Source organism: Stenella coeruleoalba, assembly GCF_951394435.1.
Source record: "Stenella coeruleoalba genome assembly, chromosome: 6".
In the NCBI taxonomy this organism is placed as follows: domain Eukaryota; kingdom Metazoa; phylum Chordata; class Mammalia; order Artiodactyla; family Delphinidae; genus Stenella; species Stenella coeruleoalba.
In genome coordinates this window covers 26645431-26657861 of record NC_137151.1, presented here as the reverse complement: position 1 = coordinate 26657861, position 12431 = coordinate 26645431, and the positions used below count along the sequence as shown (strand labels likewise).

At 43.8% G+C, this 12431-nt stretch overlaps 1 long non-coding RNA gene across 11 annotated transcripts in view; it reads right to left on the bottom strand.

The window, feature by feature from the left end:
* The window catches only part of LOC307188336, a 1520920-nt gene that overhangs the window by 1000495 nt on the left and 507994 nt on the right, over positions 1 to 12431 (bottom strand). For 5 of the 11 annotated variants that reach the window (XR_013828908.1, XR_013828909.1, XR_013828910.1 and 2 more), the window contains exons 2-3: positions 6785 to 6866; positions 463 to 548 (exon numbers count right to left, since the gene is read on the bottom strand). The exons of the other annotated variants lie outside the window; for them this stretch is intronic. This is a non-coding gene — a long non-coding RNA (uncharacterized lncRNA). The remainder of the gene's footprint in view (positions 1 to 462; positions 549 to 6784; positions 6867 to 12431) is intronic. 11 annotated transcript variants of the gene reach the window in all.

Sequence of the window (12431 nt, the reverse complement as noted above, 5' to 3'; positions counted from 1 at the left end):
AATGATGCACTTGGCCAAAAAGGGCGTATGCGTTTTTTCCTGAATATATTCAGGAAAAAACGGATACGCCCTTTTTGGCCAACCAAGCAAGCTTGCAAAGGAAATCTGCACTACAATGAAGTCTCACTTCCCCCCGGTCAAAAGGGCCATCTGAAAAAAGTGTAAAATCCAGAAAGGCAGGACAGGCCATGGAGAACTGGGAGCCTTGTTATGCTGATGAGCGGGATGTAAATTGCCAACAGACACTCAGGAGAAGTGTATGGTGTTTCCTGAAACATCTAAAAAACAAAGCAACAGAGCCTAGGGCACTTCCACTTATGGTCCTATAGCTTAGGGAAATTAAAATCAAAAAGACACAGCCACCCCAAAGTTTGGGACGCCTCCGTTTACAAGAACCTCGTTTACCGTACAAGTTCAATATCACAGAAAGTGAAAAATGGATAAAGAACTTGTGGTACTTACGTACAATGCAGTATCACTCAGCAATGAAATCTGTGTCATCAGGCCCTTAGCAGCACAATGAGTGGATTCAGGTATGATGATTCTAACTGAAATAAGTCACACAGAAAAAGAAACATCATAAGATATCAGTAATACACGGAATGTAAACTTGGCTACTCAGGAACTGAATTACAGAACAGAACAGGGTCTCAAATGTAGAAAACCAACTTATGCTTGCTTAAGGGTAAAGGTGAGTTGGGGTGCTGCATAAAACCAGAGATTGAAATGAGCACAGATAAACTTCCTTAAGCCAAATATGGAATAGACAAGAGCTACTACTTGCTCAACGAATTGGACTCAACACCGCATATTAAACGCCTAAGAATGTACCTGACTAGTAAGTATCTTAAAACCTATGGATTGCTATGTCTCCGAAAGAGAATCAAGCATGTGTACAGGAGCATAAACGCAGCAGTGATAGGATTGGAGAGGTTCGGTGAGCAAATGAAGACCCTTTGAAGTCATATTGCATGGTACCCATTCCACGGGTTTCAACTACACAGGTTTTATGTATTCTTCCTTCAGCTAAAACATGCATGTGGAACCCAGAGTATGATCAACCATGTGATCGGGAGACGTGTTCAAATATGTCTCAGTTTTCCTCCCCTGGTACTCGGGTGCAACATTCCAGACGCTTTACTAACAGTCTCCCCACTTGGAGAGTCAGCGCCTTTAACCTCCTGTTTGGCCCAGTTTGCAATTTCTGCGGAAGATGAACAGGAATAGCGAGAACCAATGAGAGGCTAGCTGGAGGTGTCTGGACAGGCAAATTTAACTCTCATTTCCCACCAAGAAGAGGAAATAACCAAAGGCTCAGCGTGCCGTACCGGAACCAGATTAGGGCATGAAGCCATCCTGCGGTGTTGCGGCCAGCTCAAAAGAAAGCGAGTTGAAGAAAGGAGCTCAGGGGCACTGTAATTCACAAACCTGCAGAGTTATAAATGACAGCTATCGTCCAAAAATAGACTGAAGTAAGGCTGCCCAGAGGACTTGAAAGCGGGGCAGAATTGCAGGAAACCGATTTCAGGAGGTAGACTGGAATTGCATTGAAAGCATAGGAAAAGAGGCAGAACGTCCACAATGATGCACTTGGCCAAAAAGGGCGTATGCGTTTTTTCCTGAATATATTCAGGAAAAAACGCATACGCCCTTTTTGGCCAACCAAGCAAGCTTGCAAAGGAAATCTGCACTACAATGAAGTCTCACTTCCCCCCGGTCAAAAGGGCCATCTGAAAAACGTGTAAAATCCAGAAAGGCAGGACAGGCCATGGAGAAATGGGAGCCTTGTTATGCTGAAGGGCGGGATGTAAATTGCCAACAACCACTCGGGAGAAGTGTATGGTGTTTCCTGAAACATCTAAAAAACAAAGCAACAGAACCTAGGGCACTTCCACTTATGGTCCTATAGCTTAGGGAAATTAAAATCAAAAACACACAGCCACCTCAAAGTTTAAAGCGGCTCCGTTTACAAGAACCTCGTTTACAGTGCAAGTTCAACATCGCAGAAAGTGAAAAATGGATAAAGAAGTTGTGGTATTTACTTACAAAGCAATATCACTCAGCAATGAAATCTATGTCATCAGGCCCGTAGCAGCATAATGAGTGGATTCAGGTACGATGATTCTAACTGAAATAAGTCACACATAAAAAGAAACATCATAAGATATCAGTAATAAACGGAATGTAAACTTGGCTACACAGGAACTGAATTACAGAACAGAACAGGGTCTCAAATTTAGAGAACTAACTTATGCTTGCTTAAGGGGAAAAGTGAGTTGGGGTGCTGCATAAAACCAGAGATTGAAATGAGCACAGATAAAGTTCCTTAAGCCAAATATGGAATAGACAAGAGCTACTCCTTGCTCAGCGAAATGGACTCAAAACCCCTTATTAAACTCCTAAGAATGTACCTGACTAGTAAGTATCTTAAAACCTATGGATTGCTATGTCCCAAAAGAGAATCAAGCATGTGTACAGGGGCATAAACGCAGCAGTGATAGGATTGGAGAGGTTCGGTGAGCAAATGAAGACCCTTTGAAGTCATATTGCATGGTACCCATTACACGGGTCTCAACTCTCCAGGTTTAAGGTATTCTTCCTTCAGCTAAAACATGCATGTGGAACCCAGAGTATGATCAACCATGTGATCGGGAGACGTGTTCAAATATGTCTCAGTTTTCCTCCCCTGGTACTCTGGTGCCACATTCCAGACGCTTTACTAACACTCTCCCCACTTGGAGAGTCAGCGCCTTTAACCTCCTGTTTGGCCCAGTTTGCAATTTCTGCGGAAGATGAACAGGAATAGCGAGAACCAATGAGAGGCTAGCTGGAGGTGTCTGGACGGGCAAATTTAACTGTCATTTCCCACCAGGAAGAGGAAATAACCAAAGGCTCAGCGTGCCGTACCGGAACCAGATTAGGGCCTGAAGCCATCCTGCGGTGTTGCGGCCAGCTCAAAAGAAAGCGAGTTGAATAAAGGAGCTCAGGGGCACTGTAATTCACAAACCTGCAGAGTTATAAATGACAGCTATCGTCCAAAAATAGACTGAAGTAAGGCTGCCAAGAGGACTTGAAAGCGGGGCAGAATTGCAGGAAACCGATTTCAGGAGGTAGACTGGAATTGCATTGAAAGCATAGGAAAAGAGGCAGAACGTCCACAATGATGCACTTGGCCAAAAAGGGCGTATGCGTTTTTTCCTGAATATATTCAGGAAAAAACGGATACGCCCTTTTTGGCCAACCAAGCAAGCTTGCAAAGGAAATCTGCACTACAATGAAGTCTCACTTCCCCCCGGTCAAAAGGGCCATCTGAAAAAAGTGTAAAATCCAGAGAGGCAGGACAGGCCATGGAGAACTGGGAGCCTTGTTATGCTGATGGGCGGGATGTAAATTGCCAACAACCACTCGGGAGAAGTGTATGGTGTTTCCTGAAACATCTAAAAAACAAAGCAACAGAACCTAGGGCACTTCCACTTATGGTCCTATAGCTTAGGGAAATTAAAATAAAAAAGACACAGCCACCCCAAAGTTTGGAACGGCTCTGTTTACAAGAACCTCGTTTACAGTACAAGTTCAACATCGCAGAAAGTGAAAAATGGATAAAGAAGTTGTGGTATTTACTTACAAAGCAATATCACTCAGCAATGAAATCTGTGTCATCAGGCCCTTAGCAGCACAATGAGTGGATTCAGGTATGATGATTCTAACTGAAATAAGTCACACAGAAAAAGAAACATCATAAGATATCAGTAATACACTGAATGTAAACTTGGCTACACAGGAACTGAATTACAGAACAGAACAGGGTCTCAAATTTAGAAAATCAACTTATGTTTGCTTAAGGGTAAAGGTGAGTTGGGGTGCTGCATAAAACCAGAGATTGAAATGAGCACAGATAAAGTTCCTTAAGCCAAATATGGAATAGACAAGAGCTACTCCTTGCTCAATGAAATGGACTCAACACCGCATATTAAACTCCTAAGAATGTACCTGACTAGTAAGTATCTTAAAACCTAGGGATTGCTATGTCTCCGAAAGAGAATCAAGCATGTGTACAGGGGCATAAACGCAGCAGTGATAGGATTGGAGAGGTTCGGTGAGCAAATGAAGACCCTTTGAAGTCATATTGCATGGTACCCATTCCACGGGTTTCAACTACCCAGGTTTTAGGTATTCTTCCTTCAGTTAAAACATGCATGTGGAACCCAGAGTATGATCAACCATGTGATCGGGAGACGTGTTCAAATATGTCTCAGTTTTCTTCCCCTGGTACTCGGTTGAAACATTCCAGACGCTTTACTAACACTCTCCCCACTTGGAGAGTCAGCGCCTTTAACCTCCTGTTTGGCCCAGTTTGCAATTTCTGCGGAAGATGAACAGGAATAGTGAGAACCAATGAGAGGCTAGCTGGAGGTGTCTGGACGGGCAAATTTAACTCTCATTTTCCACCAGGAAGAGGAAATAACCAAAGGCTCAGCATGCCGGGCCGGAACCAGATTAGGGCGTGAAGCCATCCTGCGGTGTTGCGGCCAGGTCACAAGAAAGCGAGTTGAAGAAAGGAGCTCAGGGGCACTGTAATTCACAAACCTGCAGAGTTATAAATGACAGCTATCGTCCAAAAATAGACTGAAGTAAGGCTGCCAAGAGGACTTGAAAGCGGGGCAGAATTGCAGGAAACCGATTTCAGGAGGTAGACTGGAATTGCATTGAAAGCATAGGAAAAGAGGCAGAACGTCCACAATGATGCACTTGGCCAAAAGGGGCGTATGCGTTTTTTCCTGAATATATTCAGGAAAAAACGCATACGCACTTTTTGGCCAACCAAGCAAGCTTGCAAAGGAAATCTGCACTACAATGAAGTCTCACTTCCCCCCGGTCAAAAGGGCCATCTGAAAAAAGTGTAAAATCCAGAAAGGCAGGACAGGCCATGGAGAACTGGGAGCCTTGTTATGCTGATGGGCGGGATGTAAATTGCCAACAACCACTCAGGAGAAGTGTATGGTGTTTCCTGAAACATCTAAAAAACAAAGCAACAGAACCTAGGGCACTTCCACTTATGGTCCTATAGCTTAGGGAAATTAAATTCAAAAAGACACAGCCACCCGAAAGTTTGGAACGGCTCTGTTTACAAGAACCTCGTTTACAGTACAAGTTCAACATCGCAGAAAGTGAAAAATGGATAAAGAAGTTGTGGTATTTACGTACAAAGCAATATCACTCAGCAATGAAATCTGTGTCATCAGGCCCTTAGCAGCACAATGAGTGGATTCAGGTGTGATGATTCTAACTGAAATAAGTCACACAGAAAAAGAAACATCATAAGATATCAGTAATACACGGAATGTAAACTTGGCTACACAGGAACTGAATTACAGAACAGAACAGGGACTCAAATTTAGAAAACCAACTTATGCTTGCTTAAGGGGAAAGGTGAGTTGGGGTGCTGCATAAAACCAGAGATTGAAATGAGCACAGATAAAGTTCCTTAAGTCAAATATGGAATAGACAAGAGCTACTCCTTGCTCAACGAAATGGACTCAACACCACATATTAAACGCCTAAGAATGTACCTGACTAGTAAGTATCTTAAAACCTATGGATTGCTATGTCCCCGAAAGAGAATCAAGCATGTGTACAGGGGCATAAACGCAGCAGTGATAGGATTGGAGAGGTTCGGTGAGCAAATGAAGACCCTTTGAAGTCATATTGCATGGTACCCATTCCACGGGTTTCAACTACCCAGGTTTAAGGTATTCTTCCTTCAGCTAAAACATGCATGTGGAACCCAAGTATGATCAACCATGTGAACGGGAGACGTGTTCAAATATGTCTCAGTTTTCGTACCCTGGTACTCGGGTGCAACATTCCAGACGCTTTACTAACAGTCTCCCCACTTGAAGAGTCAGCGCCTTTAACCTCCTGTTTGGCCCAGTTTGCAATTTCTGCGGAAGATGAACAGGAATAGCGAGAACCAATGAGAGACTAGCTGGAGGTGTCTGGACGGGCAAATTTAACTCTCATTTCCCACCAGGAAGAGGAAATAACCAAAGGCTCAGCGTGCCATACCGGAACCAGATTAGGGCCTGAAGCCATCCTGCGGTGTTGCGGCCAGCTCACATAAAAGCGAGTTGAAGAAAGGAGCTCAGGGGCACTGTAATTCACAAACCTGCAGAGTTATAAATGACAGCTATCGTCCAAAAATAGACTGAAGTAAGGCTGCCAAGAGGACTTGAAAGCGGGGCAGAATTGCAGGAAACCGATTTCAGGAGGTAGACTGGAATTGCATTGAAAGCATAGGAAAAGAGGCAGAACGTCCACAATGATGCACTTGGCCAAAAAGGGCGTATGCGTTTTTTCCTGAATATATTCAGGAAAAAACGGATACGCCCTTTTTGGCCAACCAAGCAAGCTTGCAAAGGAAATCTGCACTACAATGAAGTCTCACTTCCCCCCGGTCAAAAGGGCCATCTGAAAAAAGTGTAAAATCCAGAAAGGCAGGACAGGCCATGGAGAACTGGGAGCCTTGTTATGCTGATGAGCGGGATGTAAATTGCCAACAGACACTCAGGAGAAGTGTATGGTGTTTCCTGAAACATCTAAAAAACAAAGCAACAGAGCCTAGGGCACTTCCACTTATGGTCCTATAGCTTAGGGAAATTAAAATCAAAAAGACACAGCCACCCCAAAGTTTGGGACGCCTCCGTTTACAAGAACCTCGTTTACCGTACAAGTTCAATATCACAGAAAGTGAAAAATGGATAAAGAACTTGTGGTACTTACGTACAATGCAGTATCACTCAGCAATGAAATCTGTGTCATCAGGCCCTTAGCAGCACAATGAGTGGATTCAGGTATGATGATTCTAACTGAAATAAGTCACACAGAAAAAGAAACATCATAAGATATCAGTAATACACGGAATGTAAACTTGGCTACTCAGGAACTGAATTACAGAACAGAACAGGGTCTCAAATGTAGAAAACCAACTTATGCTTGCTTAAGGGTAAAGGTGAGTTGGGGTGCTGCATAAAACCAGAGATTGAAATGAGCACAGATAAACTTCCTTAAGCCAAATATGGAATAGACAAGAGCTACTACTTGCTCAACGAATTGGACTCAACACCGCATATTAAACGCCTAAGAATGTACCTGACTAGTAAGTATCTTAAAACCTATGGATTGCTATGTCTCCGAAAGAGAATCAAGCATGTGTACAGGAGCATAAACGCAGCAGTGATAGGATTGGAGAGGTTCGGTGAGCAAATGAAGACCCTTTGAAGTCATATTGCATGATACCCATTCCACGGGTTTCAACTACACAGGTTTTATGTATTCTTCCTTCAGCTAAAACATGCATGTGGAACCCAGAGTATGATCAACCATGTGATCGGGAGACGTGTTCAAATATGTCTCAGTTTTCCTCCCCTGGTACTCGGGTGCAACATTCCAGACGCTTTACTAACAGTCTCCCCACTTGGAGAGTCAGCGCCTTTAACCTCCTGTTTGGCCCAGTTTGCAATTTCTGCGGAAGATGAACAGGAATAGCGAGAACCAATGAGAGGCTAGCTGGAGGTGTCTGGACAGGCAAATTTAACTCTCATTTCCCACCAAGAAGAGGAAATAACCAAAGGCTCAGCGTGCCGTACCGGAACCAGATTAGGGCCTGAAGCCATCCTGCGGTGTTGCGGCCAGCTCAAAAGAAAGCGAGTTGAAGAAAGGAGCTCAGGGGCACTGTAATTCACAAACCTGCAGAGTTATAAATGACAGCTATCGTCCAAAAATAGACTGAAGTAAGGCTGCCAAGAGGACTTGAAAGCGGGGCAGAATTGCAGGAAACCGATTTCAGGAGGTAGACTGGAATTGCATTGAAAGCATAGGAAAAGAGGCAGAACGTCCACAATGATGCACTTGGCCAAAAAGGGCGTATGCGTTTTTTCCTGAATATATTCAGGAAAAAACGCATACGCCCTTTTTGGCCAACCAAGCAAGCTTGCAAAGGAAATCTGCACTACAATGAAGTCTCACTTCCCCCCGGTCAAAAGGGCCATCTGAAAAACGTGTAAAATCCAGAAAGGCAGGACAGGCCATGGAGAAATGGGAGCCTTGTTATGCTGAAGGGCGGGATGTAAATTGCCAACAACCACTCGGGAGAAGTGTATGGTGTTTCCTGAAACATCTAAAAAACAAAGCAACAGAACCTAGGGCACTTCCACTTATGGTCCTATAGCTTAGGGAAATTAAAATCAAAAACACACAGCCACCCCAAAGTTTAAAGCGGCTCCGTTTACAAGAACCTCGTTTACAGTGCAAGTTCAACATCGCAGAAAGTGAAAAATGGATAAAGAAGTTGTGGTATTTACTTACAAAGCAATATCACTCAGCAATGAAATCTATGTCATCAGGCCCGTAGCAGCATAATGAGTGGATTCAGGTACGATGATTCTAACTGAAATAAGTCACACATAAAAAGAAACATCATAAGATATCAGTAATAAACGGAATGTAAACTTGGCTACACAGGAACTGAATTACAGAACAGAACAGGGTCTCAAATTTAGAGAACCAACTTATGCTTGCTTAAGGGGAAAAGTGAGTTGGGGTGCTGCATAAAACCAGAGATTGAAATGAGCACAGATAAAGTTCCTTAAGCCAAATATGGAATAGACAAGAGCTACTCCTTGCTCAGCGAAATGGACTCAAAACCCCTTATTAAACTCCTAAGAATGTACCTGACTAGTAAGTATCTTAAAACCTATGGATTGCTATGTCCCAAAAGAGAATCAAGCATGTGTACAGGGGCATAAACGCAGCAGTGATAGGATTGGAGAGGTTCGGTGAGCAAATGAAGACCCTTTGAAGTCATATTGCATGGTACCCATTACACGGGTCTCAACTCTCCAGGTTTAAGGTATTCTTCCTTCAGCTAAAACATGCATGTGGAACCCAGAGTATGATCAACCATGTGATCGGGAGACGTGTTCAAATATGTCTCAGTTTTCCTCCCCTGGTACTCTGGTGCCACATTCCAGACGCTTTACTAACACTCTCCCCACTTGGAGAGTCAGCGCCTTTAACCTCCTGTTTGGCCCAGTTTGCAATTTCTGCGGAAGATGAACAGGAATAGCGAGAACCAATGAGAGGCTAGCTGGAGGTGTCTGGACGGGCAAATTTAACTGTCATTTCCCACCAGGAAGAGGAAATAACCAAAGGCTCAGCGTGCCGTACCGGAACCAGATTAGGGCCTGAAGCCATCCTGCGGTGTTGCGGCCAGCTCAAAAGAAAGCGAGTTGAAGAAAGGAGCTCAGGGGCACTGTAATTCACAAACCTGCAGAGTTATAAATGACAGCTATCGTCCAAAAATAGACTGAAGTAAGGCTGCCAAGAGGACTTGAAAGCGGGACAGAATTGCAGGAAACCGATTTCAGGAGGTAGACTGGAATTGCATTGAAAGCATAGGAAAAGAGGCAGAACGTCCACAATGATGCACTTGGCCAAAAAGGGCGTATGCGTTTTTTCCTGAATATATTCAGGAAAAAACGCATACGCCCTTTTTGGCCAACCAAGCAAGCTTGCAAAGGAAATCTGCACTACAATGAAGTCTCACTTCCCCCCGGTCAAAAGGGCCATCTGAAAAAAGTGTAAAATCCAGAGAGGCAGGACAGGCCATGGAGAACTGGGAGCCTTGTTATGCTGATGGGTGGGATGTAAATTGCCAACAACCACTCGGGAGAAGTGTATGGTGTTTCCTGAAACATCTAAAAAACAAAGCAACAGAACCTAGGGCACTTCCACTTATGGTCCTATAGCTTAGGGAAATTAAAATAAAAAAGACACAGCCATCCCAAAGTTTGGAACGGCTCTGTTTACAAGAACCTCGTTTACAGTACAAGTTCAACATCGCAGAAAGTGAAAAATGGATAAAGAAGTTGTGGTATTTACTTACAAAGCAATATCACTCAGCAATGAAATCTGTGTCATCAGGCCCTTAGCAGCACAATGAGTGGATTCAGGTATGATGATTCTAACTGAAATAAGTCACACAGAAAAAGAAACATCATAAGATATCACTAATACACGGAATGTAAACTTGGCTACACAGGAACTGAATTACAGAACAGAACAGGGTCTCAAATTTAGAAAATCAACTTATGTTTGCTTAAGGGTAAAGGTGAGTTGGGGTGCTGCATAAAACCAGAGATTGAAATGAGCACAGATAAAGTTCCTTAAGCCAAATATGGAATAGACAAGAGCTACTCCTTGCTCAATGAAATGGACTCAACACCGCATATTAAACTCCTAAGAATGTACCTGACTAGTAAGTATCTTAAAACCTAGGGATTGCTATGTCTCCGAAAGAGAATCAAGCATGTGTACAGGGGCATAAACGCAGCAGTGATAGGATTGGAGAGGTTCGGTGAGCAAATGAAGACCCTTTGAAGTCATATTGCATGGTACCCATTCCACGGGTTTCAACTACCCAGGTTTTAGGTATTCTTCCTTCAGCTAAAACATGCATGTGGAACCCAGATTATGATCAACCATGTGATCGGGAGACGTGTTCAAATATGTCTCAGTTTTCTTCCCCTGGTACTCGGTTGAAACATTCCAGACGCTTTACTAACACTCTCCCCACTTGGAGAGTCAGCGCCTTTAACATCCTGTTTGGCCCAGTTTGCAATTTCTGCGGAAGATGAACAGGAATAGTGAGAACCAATGAGAGGCTAGCTGGAGGTGTCTGGACGGGCAAATTTAACTCTCATTTTCCACCAGGAAGAGGAAATAACCAAAGGCTCAGCATGCCGGGCCGGAACCAGATTAGGGCGTGAAGCCATCCTGCGGTGTTGCGGCCAGGTCACAAGAAAGCGAGTTGAAGAAAGGAGCTCAGGGGCACTGTAATTCACAAACCTGCAGAGTTATAAATGACAGCTATCGTCCAAAAATATACTGAAGTAAGGCTGCCAAGAGGACTTGAAAGCGGGGCAGAATTGCAGGAAACCGATTTCAGGAGGTAGACTGGAATTGCATTGAAAGCATAGGAAAAGAGGCAGAACGTCCACAATGATGCACTTGGCCAAAAGGGGCGTATGCGTTTTTTCCTGAATATATTCAGGAAAAAACGCATACGCACTTTTTGGCCAACCAAGCAAGCTTGCAAAGGAAATCTGCACTACAATGAAGTCTCACTTCCCCCCGGTCAAAAGGGCCATCTGAAAAAAGTGTAAAATCCAGAAAGGCAGGACAGGCCATGGAGAACTGGGAGCCTTGTTATGCTGATGGGCGGGATGTAAATTGCCAACAACCACTCAGGAGAAGTGTATGGTGTTTCCTGAAACATCTAAAAAACAAAGCAACAGAACCTAGGGCACTTCCACTTATGGTCCTATAGCTTAGGGAAATTAAATTCAAAAAGACACAGCCACCCGAAAGTTTGGAACGGCTCTGTTTACAAGAACCTCGTTTACAGTACAAGTTCAACATCGCAGAAAGTGAAAAATGGATAAAGAAGTTGTGGTATTTACGTACAAAGCAATATCACTCAGCAATGAAATCTGTGTCATCAGGCCCTTAGCAGCACAATGAGTGGATTCAGGTGTGATGATTCTAACTGAAATAAGTCACACAGAAAAAGAAACATCATAAGATATCAGTAATACACGGAATGTAAACTTGGCTACACAGGAACTGCATTCCAAAACAGAACAGGGTCTCAAATTTAGAAAACCAACTTATGCTTGCTTAAGGGTAAAGGTGAGTTGGGGTGCTGCATAAAACCAGAGATTGAAATGAGCACAGATAAAGTTCCTTAAGCCAAATATGGAATAGACAAGAGCTACTCCTTGCTCAACGAAATGGACTCAAAACCCCATATTAAACGCCTAAGAATGTACCTGACTAGTAAGTATCTTAAAACCTATGGATTGCTATGTCCCAAAAGAGAATCAAGCGTGTGTACAGGGGCATAAACGCAGCAGTGGTAGGATTGCAGAGGTTCGTGAGCAAATGAAGACCCTTTGAAGTCATATTGCATGGTACCCATTACACGGGTCTCAACTCTCCAGGTTTAAGGTATTCTTCCTTCATCTAATACATGCATGTGGAACCCAGAGTATGATCAACCATGTGAACGGGAGACGTGTTCAAATATGTCTCAGTTTTCCTCCCCTGGTACTCGGGTGCAACATTCCAGACGCTTTACTAACACTCTCCCGAATAGGAGAGTCGGTCCCTTTAACCTCCTGTTTGGCCCAGTTTGCAATTTCTGCGGAAGATGAACAGGAATAGCGAGAACCAATGAGAGGCTAGCTGGAGGTGTCTGGACGGGCAAATTTAACTCTCATTTCCCACCAGGAAGAGGAATTAACCAAAGGCTCAGCATGCCGGGCCGGAACCAGATTAGGGCCTGAAGCCATCCTGCGGTGTCGCGGCCAGCT